A 14348-nucleotide genomic window follows, 5' to 3' on the forward strand; every position below is an offset into this window, starting at 1 on the left:
GTGTGTGTGTGTGTGTGTGTGTGTGTGTGTGTTGTATTACTCGCACTTTCCTGGGATATGTTCTTAACTGAAGCCCATATGAGATCTGGCATGAGTAGGAAGGGCAGAAATGGATACTGGATACATCCACCTGCCCTCAATAAAAGAATGCATGGAGAAAGGAAAGGATGGAGAGACATGGGGAAATTAACACAGATGCACAGAGGAGAAAAAAAGATGAGAAATAGACAATGAGATGAGATAAATTGGAGCAAGACAAGAATCGAGAGAAATAGAGTGAAATCTTTTTGCATGATAATTTTTCACATATTTTTCATTCTGAATATGCATATAGTGTATATGTTGGACAATGTGGCATATAAGGCAGTCATTTGGCATTCTACATATGACCAAGGTTTCATTTCTGAAGGAATTTTATTGTATGTTCACCGCACAAAAAAAATGGCTTTTCAAAAAGAAGAAATAAAGTAATACATTTAGTGAGGTTAATGCTTAAAACAAGCAGAAACAAATCTTCCAATGGTACAAGACAAAAAACACTTTCATTCATTAAACATTCTCAGAAAATAAGTCTTAATATCTAATGCAGTTTGCTCTATGTTAATCTAATCTGGTCTTGTTTCATATATAATTACTGTAAATATTTTTACTTTAAAAGTTTTTTGCAGCATGTGTGTGTGCATTTCCATATGTGGTTTCCCTTCTGTGTGAGCAAGTGTGTGTGTTTGTACTGATTGTGAATATTTGTGTCTTTGCATGTTCGTGTACCTCTGTTGGCATATGTGTGTACACCATCATGTGTATCTTCCCCTACTGGGGAAGAATCCCTGGGTCAATGAATTATTCATCATACATATCTTGTTAAAGAAAAAAAGGCAGGAGGAAATGTGGATGTTTCATATTTCCATGAAGAGAATTCTTTCCATAACGGTTCTCTGTAGATACAGAAAGCACAAGCTATTGAAAACACCAGCAGTTTGAATGTAGGCCACCGTGATCCCCCAACATACTGATTTATGCTAATTATTGTGACTGTCCTTGTCTCCTGCTTTCATTCCAATTTATGACGTAGTAAATGATACTGTACATTTTTTTTTGCATTTCTGTCTTTCAATGTGTGTGTGTGTGTGTGTGTGTGTGTGTGTGTGTGTGTGTGTGTGTGTGTGTGTGTGTGTGTGTGTGTGTGTGTACGCGTGTGTGTGATTGCGCATGTGTTCACACTTATCAATCCACTAATATCACTGTTATCTCCCAATGTACTCTGCTGTGAATGGCAAACAGGATCTCTTGCAAGTTGCACTATGGGATAATGTTTTCACACATTGCGAGGTGAATTTATTTAAGGATTTAAACTGATTTAAAGGTGAAATACGAAATGCCTTAAACACTAGTTGCTGTACACTGAATTGCAACAATAACTAGATAGGTACATTTTCAAAAGAAAATGTGTGTGGTGCTTGTTGCACACTCGTTATCAGAGTATCTAACCAAGGGCATCAGTACACTGCCCCAAGTCAAATAAGCCCACTCCTATTTCTCTACGATGTTCTGGTGCAGAGATATGGGTGTTGCTGTATGATCGCTAGTGTGCTCTGATTGGTAGTTAGTCAGCTTCCATGGACATTCTAAAAAGGCCGATTGCTAGCTCAAGTCAAATGAGCCCAACCCTATACTGTATCTCACAGATGATCTAGCGTTAAGATATGGGTATTGACATACAGTTGCTAGGCAGTTGCCATGGTGATAATTAAAAGCTGCTTCAAGTCAAAAGAGGCCACCCCTTTGTCTCTACAATGTTACGGTTGCTGTGGTGTTTCATCTGGTTTCTAGGCAGTTGCCAAGGTGACACTTAAAAGGATGCTTGCTAACCTCAGACAAAAAAAGCCCATCCACAAGTCTCTATGATGTTCTTGTGCAACCAAATGGGTTTTGCTATATGGCTGCTAGGGGGTTCATCATGGTTTCTAGGGTGTGGCTAGACAGTTGCCACACCCTTTCTTAATGTTAGCCTGAGTGAAACGAGCCAACCCCCACGTCTCTATGACATTCTGATCCGAAGATATACCTCTTAGATTTCAATGTATGTCTGTGGGGTTCGGTTGCTAGCGTGCTCTGGATGGTTGCTAGGGCATGGCTAGGCCGTTTCCAGGGGTACTCTTATTGGCTGCTTGCTAGCCCAAGTCTAGTGAGCCAATCTCTATGTCTCTATGACATGTTGATCCCTTGTCAATATTAAGTCTAAAGGATTTTTTCCCAGATTTTTGGTACACCCGATTACTTCTAAACGTCATAGCAGAATACTCTTCAGTAAGTAACCACACTTCTGATACCAGAGCTGGGTAGTAACAGATTACATGTAATATGGATAACATAGTCTGATTACAAAAATTGAGTAATTGTAATTGAATTACATTCCATTATATAATTTATATGACATTTTATGGATTACATGATTACATTCTTGATTACATCACAACATTTTCAAAGAGTGGTCTGAGTAGTTTGTTTTTTAAATATCATATGTAACATCTAGCCCTGTTTGCATGTAGCTACCAAAATGGAATTAGATTGAAAGTGCTTAAAAGTATAGTTCACATAAGAATGAAAATTGGGGTGATTGTAAATTAGATGGCTGGTAGAGTTCAGGGCGCCCACTTGTCTTTGTGGGCACCGTGCCGCCCCACGCAACATGCTGCCTATGCCGCCCATGCCTAAATTTGCTACTGTACAATATACATACAGTACACATGTGGGCTAATTCAGGTGAATAATTAAACTGTAGTGAGCAGAACAAAGATACAGGTGAAACTCGAAAAATTAGAATATCGTGCAAAAGTTCATTAATTTCAGTAATTCAACTTAAAAGGTGAAACTAATATATTATATAGACTCATTACAAGCAAAATAAGATATTTCAAGCCTTTATTTGATATAATTTTGATGATTATGGCTTACAGCTTATGAAAACCCCAAATTCAGAATCTCAGAAAATTAGAATATTACATGAAATCAATAAAAAAAAAGGATTTTAAATACAGAAATGTCGGCCCTCTGAAAAGTATAATCATGCATATGTACTCAGTACTTGGTTTGGGCCCCTTTTGCATTAATTACTGCCTCAATGCGGCGTGGCATGGATGCTATCAGCCTGTGGCACTGCTGAGGTGTTATGGAAGACCAAGATGCTTCAATAGCGGCCTTCAGCTCTTCTGCATTGTTTGGTCTCATGTCTCTCATCTTTCTCTTGGCAATGCCCCATAGATTCTCTATGGGGTTCAGGTCAGGCGAGTTTGCTGGCCAATCAAGCACAGTAACACCATGGTCATTGAACCAGGTTTTGGTACTTTTGGCAGTGTGGGCAGGTGCCAAGTCCTGCTGGAAAATGAAGTCAGCATCTCCATAAAGCTTGTCTGCTGAAGGAAACATGAAGTGCTCTAAAATGTCCCGGTAGACGGCTGCGTTGACTCTGGACTTAATAAAGCACAGTGGACCAACACCAGCCGATGACATGGCTCCCCAAACCAACACAGACTGTGGAAACTTCACACTGGACTTCAAGCATCTTGGATTTTGTGCCTCTCCATTCTTCCTCCAGACTCTGGGACCTTAGTTTCCAAATGAGATGCAAAATTTGCTCTCATCAGAAAAGAGGACTTTGGACCACTGAGCAACAGACCAGTTCTTTTTTTCTTTAGCCCAGGTAAGACGTTTGACATTTGAAGCCCATGTCCAGGACCCGTCTGTGTGTGGTGGCTCTTGATGCAGTAACTCCAGCCTCAGTCCACTCCTTGTGAAGCTCCCCACACATTTGAATGGCCTGTTCCTGACAATCCTCTCCAGGCTACGGTCATCCCTGCTGCTTGTGCACCTTTTTCTTCCACACTTTTCCCTTCCACTTAACTTTCTATTAATGTGCTTTGATACAGCACTTTGAGAACATCCAACTTCTTTTGCAATTACCTTTTGAGGCTTTCCCTCCTTGTGGAGGGTGTCAATGATGGTTTTCTGCTCAACTGTCAGGTCAGCAGTCTTCCCCATGATTGTGAATTCAACTGAACCAGACTGAGAGACCATTTAAAGGCTCAGGAACCCTTTGCAGGTGTTTAGCTGATTAGAGTGTGACACTTTGAGCCTACAATACTGAACCTTTTCACAATATTCTAATTTTCTGAGATTCTGAATTTGGGGTTTTCATAAGCTGTAAGCCATAATCATCAAAATTATATCAAATAAAGGTTTGAAATATCTTACTTTGCTTGTAATGAGTCTATATAATATATTAGTTTCACCTTTTAAGTTGAATTACTGAAATTAATGAACTTTAGCACGATATTCTAATTTTTCGAGTTTCACCTGTAAGAACAATAGGATTTAATAAGAGGAACAATAATCCAGTGCAAGAAAACAAGCATCAGTGATCATGAAGGCTTATATACTCCCCAGATAAACTCTCAGATATCATTTTGTGTACGAGAATGTAAATGTATCCCTCTGATGGATATTGTTATAGATGCAGTTGATCTGTGTTTTGTGGTCTACTCCTGAAGCCAGCTTAACAAAGCAAGTACGAACAGCAGTGGGAATCTGCCCTAAATCAGATTCTTTACATCAGAATAAACAAGTTAGTGATTGTTGCCCAGGAGTGCTGCATAAGCCTATCTCCAAATCTGTGAGTGCCTCTCGGAATTTGTGCATGTACTGTATGTATTTATGTGCATGTATGAATGTTTATGGATGAATGTGAATGTGAGTGCTTTGTGGACATTATAAGCCACATCCTCTTCATGAGTCATGTCAGAGTTCTGCCCACTGCCCCAGGAGACAGTACAGCCTTTCTCCTCTTTTAATTAACCTTGTTAATGAGAGTCACTATTCAGATGAAAGGGGCAGAGAGGCTGCTTTAATTTTTGTTATTTTTCGAAAGAGGATAACGTCTAGCTTGAGAGGTTGCATCTGAACTTCAAGAGTTTCTCTTAAGGCCCTTATAGCCCTGTCAATCATCTCTGAGAATTAATTCAGATTCTTTTGGAATTTATATTAGAGATGTTGAGAAATCAACAGGGACATCATTAGTTCTGTGTGCAGTACAGGCAAAATCGTGAAGTAAATCTGGTCAGATGATGTAGATTATGACCTCCTGAAAACAGCCTCCATCCATCCATCCATCCATCGTCAACCGCTTATCCTGTGTACAGGGTCGCGGGGGGCTGGAGCCTATCCCAGCTAACATTGGGCGAAAGGCAGGGGACACCCTGGACAGGTCGCCAGTGAAAACAGCCTCTTAAAAAATAAAAATTATTTGTGTCTGTTTTTTTTAGCACATCTCTGAGATGCCACTCAGAACAAAGAGACAGAGTCACCTGGCAACCATCCAAATATTTGTAGAACCACAAACTGGACTGCTTAGCAATTTAACATTGTCACCATGGAGACACCAAGCAACAGTTGCCTGATTGCTGAAGCAACAACCTAATAAGATGCCTTTGGAGAGCTGGTGATGAAGACAAGTTGCAGTGGTGTGTGTATGTGTGCATGCATATGCATGAGTGTACATTCTTTACAGAAACTAATAAACATACAGGTGAAACTCGAAAAATTAGAATATCGTGCTAAAGTTCATTAATTTCAGTAATTCAACTTAAAAGGTGAAACTAATATATTATATAGACTCATTACAAGCAAAGTAAGATATTTCAAACCTTTATTTGATATAATTTTGATGATTATGGCTTACAGCTTATGAAAACCCCAAATTCAGAATCTCAGAAAATTAGAATATTGTGAAAAGGTTCAGTATTGTAGGCTCAAAGTGTCACACTCTAATCAGCTAAACACCTGCAAAGGGTTCCTGAGCCTTTAAATGGTCTCTCAGTCTGGTTCAGTTGAATTCACAATCATGGGGAAGACTGCTGACCTGACAGTTGTGCAGAAAACCATCATTGACACCCTCCACAAGGAGGGAAAGCCTCAAAAGGTAATTGCAAAAGAAGTTGGATGTTCTCAAAGTGCTGTATCAAAGCACATTAATAGAAAGTTAAGTGGAAGGGAAAAGTGTGGAAGAAAAAGGTGCACAAGCAGCAGGGATGACCGTAGCCTGGAGAGGATTGTCAGGAACAGGCCATTCAAATGTGTGGGGAGCTTCACAAGGAGTGGACTGAGGCTGGAGTTACTGCATCAAGAGCCACCACACACAGACGGGTCCTGGACATGGGCTTCAAATGTCAAACGTCTTACCTGGGCTAAAGAAAAAAAGAACTGGTCTGTTGCTCAGTGGTCCAAAGTCCTCTTTTCTGATGAGAGCAAATTTTGCATCTCATTTGGAAACCAAGGTCCCAGAGTCTGGAGGAAGAATGGAGAGATGCTTGAAGTCCAGTGTGAAGTTTCCACAGACTGTGTTGGTTTGGGGAGCCATGTCATCGGCTGGTGTTGGTCCACTGTGCTTTATTAAGTCCAGAGTCAACGCAGCCGTCTACCGGGACATTTTAGAGCACTTCATGTTTCCTTCAGCAGACAAGCTTTATGGAGATGCTGACTTCATTTTCCAGCAGGACTTGGCACCTGCCCACACTGCCAAAAGTACCAAAACCTGGTTCAATGACCATGGTATTACTGTGCTTGATTGGCCAGCAAACTCGCCTGACCTGAACCCCATAGAGAATCTATGGGGCATTGCCAAGAGAAATATGAGAGACATGAGACCAAACAATGCAGAAGAGCTGAAGGCCGCTATTGAAGCATCTTGGTCTTCCATAACACCTCAGCAGTGCCACAGGCTGATGGCATCCATGCCACGCCGCATTGAGGCAGTAATTAATGCAAAAGGGGCCCAAACCTAGTGCTGAGTACATATGCATGATTATACTTTTCAGAGGGCCGACATTCCTGTCTTTAAAATCCTTTTTTTTTATTGATTTCATGTAATATTCTAATTTTCTGAGATTCTGAATTTGGGGTTTTCATAAGCTGTAAGCCATAATCATCAAAATTATATCAAATAAAGGCTTGAAATATCTTACTTTGCTTGTAATGAGTCTATATAATATATTAGTTTCACCTTTTAAGTTGAATTACTGAAATTAATGAACTTTTGCACGATATTCTAATTTTTCGAGTTTCACCTGTATGCTGCAATAATGCTTAATTTTTGTCAAAATTTTTGTAAGATGACATTAATACATGATTTTATCAGCCAGCTGTTGCAGCGCTATGTTCCCAGACGTGTTCGGAGGAATGTAAACACTCACCAGAATAAATGGCTTACAGTTAATAAAGAGCGCTTCCAGATTAGGACAGCACATCCTCTTTAACGTTGTTACATCTGTACACCAACTTTCGTTGATGTAAAAGCATGTTCCACCGCCTCTCGTTTTCCCCGTTTACTCCGCGATGCGATCCTCTCTGAACAGCTGAAAGCCCGGCAGAAGTAATGCGCTGTCCAGAATGGCTTCACTCAGCCAGGTTTCAGTGAAGCACAGTGCAGCAGAGTTTGAAAAGTCCTTATTAGTATGTTTGAGGAGATGTAGTTCATCTGTTTTGTTGGGAAGAGAGCGGAGATTTGCGAGATGAATGCTCGGCAGTGCTGTACGAACGCGCGCTGACGGAGTTTAACCAGCGCGCCAGCTCGTCTCCCTCGCCTACGTTTCGTAGAGTGTCTAAACAACACAGCAACGCCTCCAACTAAAATGTCCAGCAAAACATCAGAATCTTCAAAAACTGGGAAAAGATTATCTGGTATGTGCTGCCGAATGTTCAGCAGTTCGTCCCTGGTAAATCTGACTGGTAAAAGATTACTAAACACAGCACAAACAAACAAAAACAACAAAAGAATTGGAGATCTCCACACCGAGGCGGCCATCTGCCTGTGAGGGTTCGCCACACATTCGCGGGACAGCATGCTTATTGATTTGCTCGCTATAGGAGATGCCATACGGACGCGGTTCAGCATAGTGTGTGGGATGTTTAATAAGTGAAGAGGTTGTTTCATTACTTGGGCTCTTTGAACAGCTCTGGATCAGGGCCTTGCTCATCCATTTGTTTGAAGAGATTAGCTTGAAAAACCTGGAGCACCGACATGCTGTGGACTGCTGAACCAGCTTGGGCCGCTGCTGTATAAGCTCTTCCAGCCAGTGCGGATGTCAGTCGGCACAGCTTGGAAGGGTGGGGCGGGTGGGATTTCCATCCCATCGCAGTATTATGGCAGACATGAGCTGCAACCGCCTGTTCCAACAGGGGAAGCATTGAGTAGCCATTTTCCTCAGCATTGTCCATTTTAGTGAGGACAGCAGCATCTATGTAGCAAAAAGTAGGGCGCATGCCAGGTCTTTGTGAGCTCCGCATGGGCCTCAGGGAAGAATGGTGCACTCCTCTGGACCTGGTCTGTTGACAATGGCCGGTTTGCAAAAAACATTCATCCAGGTGAGGTTTTCTGGCTCTTCTGCAGGGGACCACTCAAGACCGAGCTCTTCAACTGCTTTCTTGAGAACACGAAGAAGCTGCCATGTCCATGGAGTGTGCACATTCTTCACATTCGCTTGAGGAAGAGACAATGTCTTGCAATGTCTTGCAATGTTTCTGAGATGGAAGAATGATTAACAGTATTCTTGACATGAGGATCAAATGTTAAATTTGCATCAACTATCAACCCCAAATTTTTCAATTTTGCCATCCATATTTAAGGTTAAAGAACCAGCTTTACGAAGCTGGTGGGGAGAACCAATGAATATAACCTCAGTCTTGTCACTTTTGAGACAAAGAAAAATTAGAAACATCCATTTTTTTATTTCAGTAATACATTGTGCAAGAAAGGCGATAGCCACACTATCATCAGGTTTTGAATGTCTGTAAATCTGGGTGTCATCTGTGTAAAAATTATAATTAAGACCGACAGGTCTTAAGAGCTGACCTAGGGGAAACATGTAAATGGTAAAAAGTAAGGGGCCCAAAATCGATCCCTGAGGAATACCACATTTAGCCAAACCAACTTTGGACCTACATCACCCAAGGAAACAAAATCTGAGCAGACGATCTGAGAGATACTACATGAATTAGTTTAATGCAGTATCAGTAACAACAAAGACTGTCTCAAGTGTCAAACATTATTGTACTCAAGACAACAAGACACAAAGAGACATGATTTAAACAAACAAGTTGGAATAGGATCAACTATGGAAGTGGCAGCTTTCATTTGTTTCAATACCAAGAGAAACTAGGTCAAGTGAGGAGAAATTTGAGAAAGAGGTGCCAAAGAAATAAGAAATTCTAAGAGGAGAAGCAGATGAGACAAGAGTATTAAGAATGCATTTACAAGCATTGTCAATCACGGTGCTGAAAAAAAATCAAGAAATCTATTACAAAGGTGAGTTGAAGCAGGCACAATAGAGGAACTGTGACATTTGAGCAATTTGTTAATGGTATGAAACAGTTGTCTGGGATTTCTTTGATTATTGACAATTATCTGAGAAAAATAACAGGACCATGGCAGATACAATTTCTGCCTTATATTCATGCAAGTTGTCTTTCCAAGCCTGGTGATGTACATTCGGGCCAGAGAGACCGCCACCTTCACTCCATTTTGCGACAAGCTGGCTTCATAGAGCGCAGCTCATCATTATACCAGGGAGCGGAACGTACAAAGGAGACAGACTGTGATTTTATAGGAGTCTTTTATGTCAATGTGGATGTTAAAGTCCCCCAGGATAAGAGTTCTCTCAAACTTAAGGCACATCAATATAACGTTTGTACAGTATGAAAACCATTATAAGTCCCCATAAAACATGGAAACCCAACATGGAAACTGTGCGTGTGTTTGTGTGTGTGTTTGTGCGTGCATGTGTGTGTTAACTCACAGCATTTAAGGAAGTGCTTGACTGACTACTATATCTTTACCTCAGGACAGATGCGCAAATGCAGAGCTCAAATGCTTGTTTTAATTATACTGTATTTATATTCTGTTAATTAGTAAATGGGACTGAAACCTTGTTTTTGCCCAAGGACTAGATTTAATTTTTATTTAAATTTTTACAAAAAATATATGTAATGCAGGGCTTACTTTGTACATTGAGTATCAAGAGAGATTTGCAAGCCTATGGTGGTATATAAACATGCAAAGCAAAATAGCGCCCCTCACTGGAAATTGCAAACGTACTTGTCTCTTACACAGCCGAGTCAACCAAGAAATTGCACGATAATTACACGTGGTAATCTTATTATTCCACTAACACGTGCAGATGGAAATAAAGAAATAATCGTTGAGTATTTCATATACCTCTTATTTATGTAAGTATTATTGGTTTTATATCACAACAGTGATAAATGCACATTCATTTAAACCTGCATGTTTTTGTTTAGACTGTATATAGATGTAAAAAAACAAACCAGGAGAGTGCAGTAGCGGATTATTAATAATTCATACAAACCATATTTAACAGCCCAATTAATTATGCATGGATAGGTCTTTCAGAGGCCAAGGTAGAGAGATTGTTATTAATAGGATGTTAAATTAAGGTCACACCGGTTTCAAAACAATCTGGTTTCTAACCTAGGTGGTGCGAAAATTATTAACACAAAGTTATTTATGTATTTCCGTGGTCTTGACTAACAAAAGCACACATTTTACACAAAGAACTAGTAATTCTATAAAACTTCTTATGAAATATTGTGAAACCAAGTTCACAGTGACAGTCTGATTTTAGTGATGTTCCCTGTCCTTACTGAACTTCAGTGATCTAGCTTTCACTCAGTTATCAAAACAGTCACGTGATGTGAAACTGTATCAGTAGTCACCATCTTGGCAAAGTCACCTTGGCCAGTGGCCACTGGGCGCATGGTAATAAATATATATAATAACAATCTTCCTTAAAGATTATTTAAGCTTTCCTGCAACTTACTCTTTCGTGCCTTTCTCTCTTTTTGGCCAGGTTTTAGACAATGTTAGTTGAGTGTTTACCAAAGAGAGGTGAGTATATGATTATTCATGTTCTTTTGACATGTCATTCCATTCATGTCTAAACATTATCAACAGGGATGGATTAACCACCGGGCCGAACTGTATCAAGGGGCCTCTAAACCCAAAGGGCCCAAGCTCTAAACGTATTATTTATATATTTTGAGATCCACCTAAATGTCAGCCTTATATGAAATACAATTTGTTCGGTCTTCTAGGTGCAGTACATTTATTTGAAGGACTACAGAGAACAGCGTCTACAGAGAACACGCTTCCAAACACAAAGATAAGTTGCAGTTTACACTGGCTGTGTACAAAGCTGATGGTTTAAATTCATGTAAGTGGCAGAATTTGTGCAAAAGTATGGAGGACTTAAAATGTATAAGTCCTACATGAATGTTTAATGATAAAGCGAAAGACACCTTAATACCCTAATTATTATTTGGTTAACCGTGAAAGTTCACGAATGGTTATTCTGTTATTTGTTGGGACTCAGGAATAAAGAAGGTTTAATACCATGGATGCATCAAACACAATGACCCAGATTAGCAGGGAATAAAGTTCACAGTGAGCTGTGGGCCTAAATAGCACAATACATAGATCTTCAAATGATAAAATCACATAAAATCGAACAAAACATAATGCCACTGCATAGCTGGCCTATTCTTTATCAATGGAAAATGCGTAATTCACCCTGGCGTGTTCACTTTGAGGCCATGAATGCTAAGGTTTATACACCTCTTCGGGATGCTTTGATTTTTATGAATTATTTAGCATTAAATGAGTTAGCATAATGAACAGTGGTCCACTGTTTATTAAGCACTGAATATTTGCCAGGTGAAAAATAATCTGGTATCATGAGTAACAATTACATTAAGTTCTCTTTCCAACCTGAACTTAATCAGAATGTTGATTTGTGACACCAGCGCTGACAAAGCTTGATGCTGTGCAACAAATGATTAAACAGAACACAGGTGTATTGAGATGGATTTATATATATTAAAGATACATAACACTGTCTAAAAAAATGTGATGGTCCTGTGCAGTATTCTGAAAAAAGTGAGTTGTGGCGCAATATTCAAAGACGCCTGACCAGTGCATGTTTAAATGGCCTCTAAAACTTTTTAAAAACAGCGCAAATGCATGTGCGAAAATCCTAAAACTTGCCCTATAGCCTACTGAAAAACCTGTAGGTTTGTCTGGCACCATCAATCTCAGATCGGGTTGAAAACTTTTCACGTGCAGAATAACCAAATTGTGATTTTGGTAATTGAATACCATGTACATCCCTATTAATAACACATGATTTTGGAATGGTTCATAGTCAAAAAGTAGGCAACATATACTGTAATTGGCCATAAGACATTGCTACAAACTTTTCTTTTGTCAGTTTGAAAACTCCAGCCAAACATGCCAAGTGTCCTTTACCACATAAAGGTAAATGTAATTACGTCATGGGAGGCCTCCATGGTGTACAGACCCATGGGCTTCTCAGTTCTTAATCCGTCCTTGATTATCAAGTAAAATTGTGTACATAGTGGGGTATTTTTTTTCTCCCCTTTTTCTCCCCAATTTCGAATGCCCAGTTCCTAATGCACTCTAAGTCCTCGTGATGGCATAGTGACTCGCCTCAATCCGGGTGGCGGAGGATGAATCTCACGTTACAGCAGAAACAAAGTGTGTGTGGAGGCTTCACGCCCAACTCACCACATGTCCCACCGAGAGCTAACCACATTATAGCGACCACGAGGAGGTTACCCCATGTGACTCTACCCTCCCTAGCAACCAGAAATTTGGTTGCTTCAGAGACCTGGCTGGAGTCACTCAGCACCCCCTTGGATTCGATCTCGCGAACACCATGGGCAGTAGTCAGCGTCTTTACTCACTGACCTACTTAGGGGTTTATATTGGGGTATTTTAAGATTTTGGGGTTAAAGGCCAAATTGTAAGCAGTTAAAGCAAAGCCAACATTGTGAATGTGATGCATTTAGTATAGCTTTTTGTTCATTGTGAAGTGCATTGATGACATAATAGTAGTAATTTTATCCCATTCTCCTTTTAAGTGTCCTCAGTTCCTACTGCAAAAAGTACCATATCTACCACAGTCTGGCATTATTAGGAGCTGCTCGCCGCAGGAAACCTGCACTGGTAAACACATCTCTCATCATAATTTTGACATGCTCTTAAACCAAATAAGGACAATTTCATAAATTTCATTCATAACCTTAAATCATAGAATCCCTTTGCAATGATTAATCTACATGTTATGAATTGAATGAGGCACCATAACCTAAGCAGATTTTGCATTCAGATGGCACAAAAGGAACAACACAGTTAAAATAACAAAGTAACAAAAAATTATTTTTGCTTTAGGTGGGCACAATCCTCCACGCTGGCATGGGCTGTGTATGTGGTCCCCTGTACCACCAGGCCTTAACGAATGACCCCAGCTTCATTAAGCTGGCACCAATCGAAGGCACACTACTCAAAGTCGGCAGGGCTGCCATGGCCCTTTTAACTTTAAACATTGACTTTTAACCTCTCCATTTGACAGACCTTGACTCTCTACACAGAGATGTTATGTTTTGTCACTTGAACAAGAAAATAATAGGTGTGGGTCAGCAGAAGGAGAGAAGGCCTTATCGAAACCCTTAGTCACGTCTGGAAAGTGATGATAAGGCCCTGGGTTCATTTTTTTAATTCACATTGTCAGGCATCTTTATTTTGTCATCATGAAAAAAAAAAAATTTTAGATGCTCTCCTTTGTGGCTTTTTGGTTTTGTAAAGAGTGAATGAGTCACACTTTAAGTTTATGTTGAGAGTGTATATGTACATACCTTTTTTTGTTGGAGAAAACAATAATGCTGTCTGAGACATTGATTGCCAGTTTGACCTTCTGATATTGTGGTTTGTGAATGGAAATGGCTTTCTGAATAACTCTCCCAGGTCAAATATTAGATGTCTCAATAGCCTTCAGGCTTTGATCCTGCAAGTATGACAGTACAAAGCAGTTCATTAGGAGTGACCTCACCTTTTCCAGTGTCCAAACTTATCTTTATTTATAATGGAAAGTGAATTCCAATGAAGTTATAATTCCAAGGCCTCTAGACTATCGGCACATAGCTGAGTTTGGGACCTTTGAAAATGGCTTTATTAATCCTCAGGTCGTAAAAGGGCAGCTTCATAAGCCAACTCCATTTAGGCGAGAGGCTTCTATTGACACTGCACGTCCCAATAAAGTGATCACACTGCTCGTAAAACCCTCATTAACTCAGGCTATTAGCGGAGACATGCAAATCAGGTCAAGGCAATCAAACCACTTTAGTCATCTCTTCACAGTACTGATGGAAGAATAAAAAATTCTCTGTGCTAGTAAAAAGAAAGATACTGAATTAATGCTTATATT

This window comes from Xyrauchen texanus, chromosome 2 (assembly GCF_025860055.1).
Source record: "Xyrauchen texanus isolate HMW12.3.18 chromosome 2, RBS_HiC_50CHRs, whole genome shotgun sequence".
Lineage (NCBI taxonomy): Eukaryota > Metazoa > Chordata > Actinopteri > Cypriniformes > Catostomidae > Xyrauchen > Xyrauchen texanus.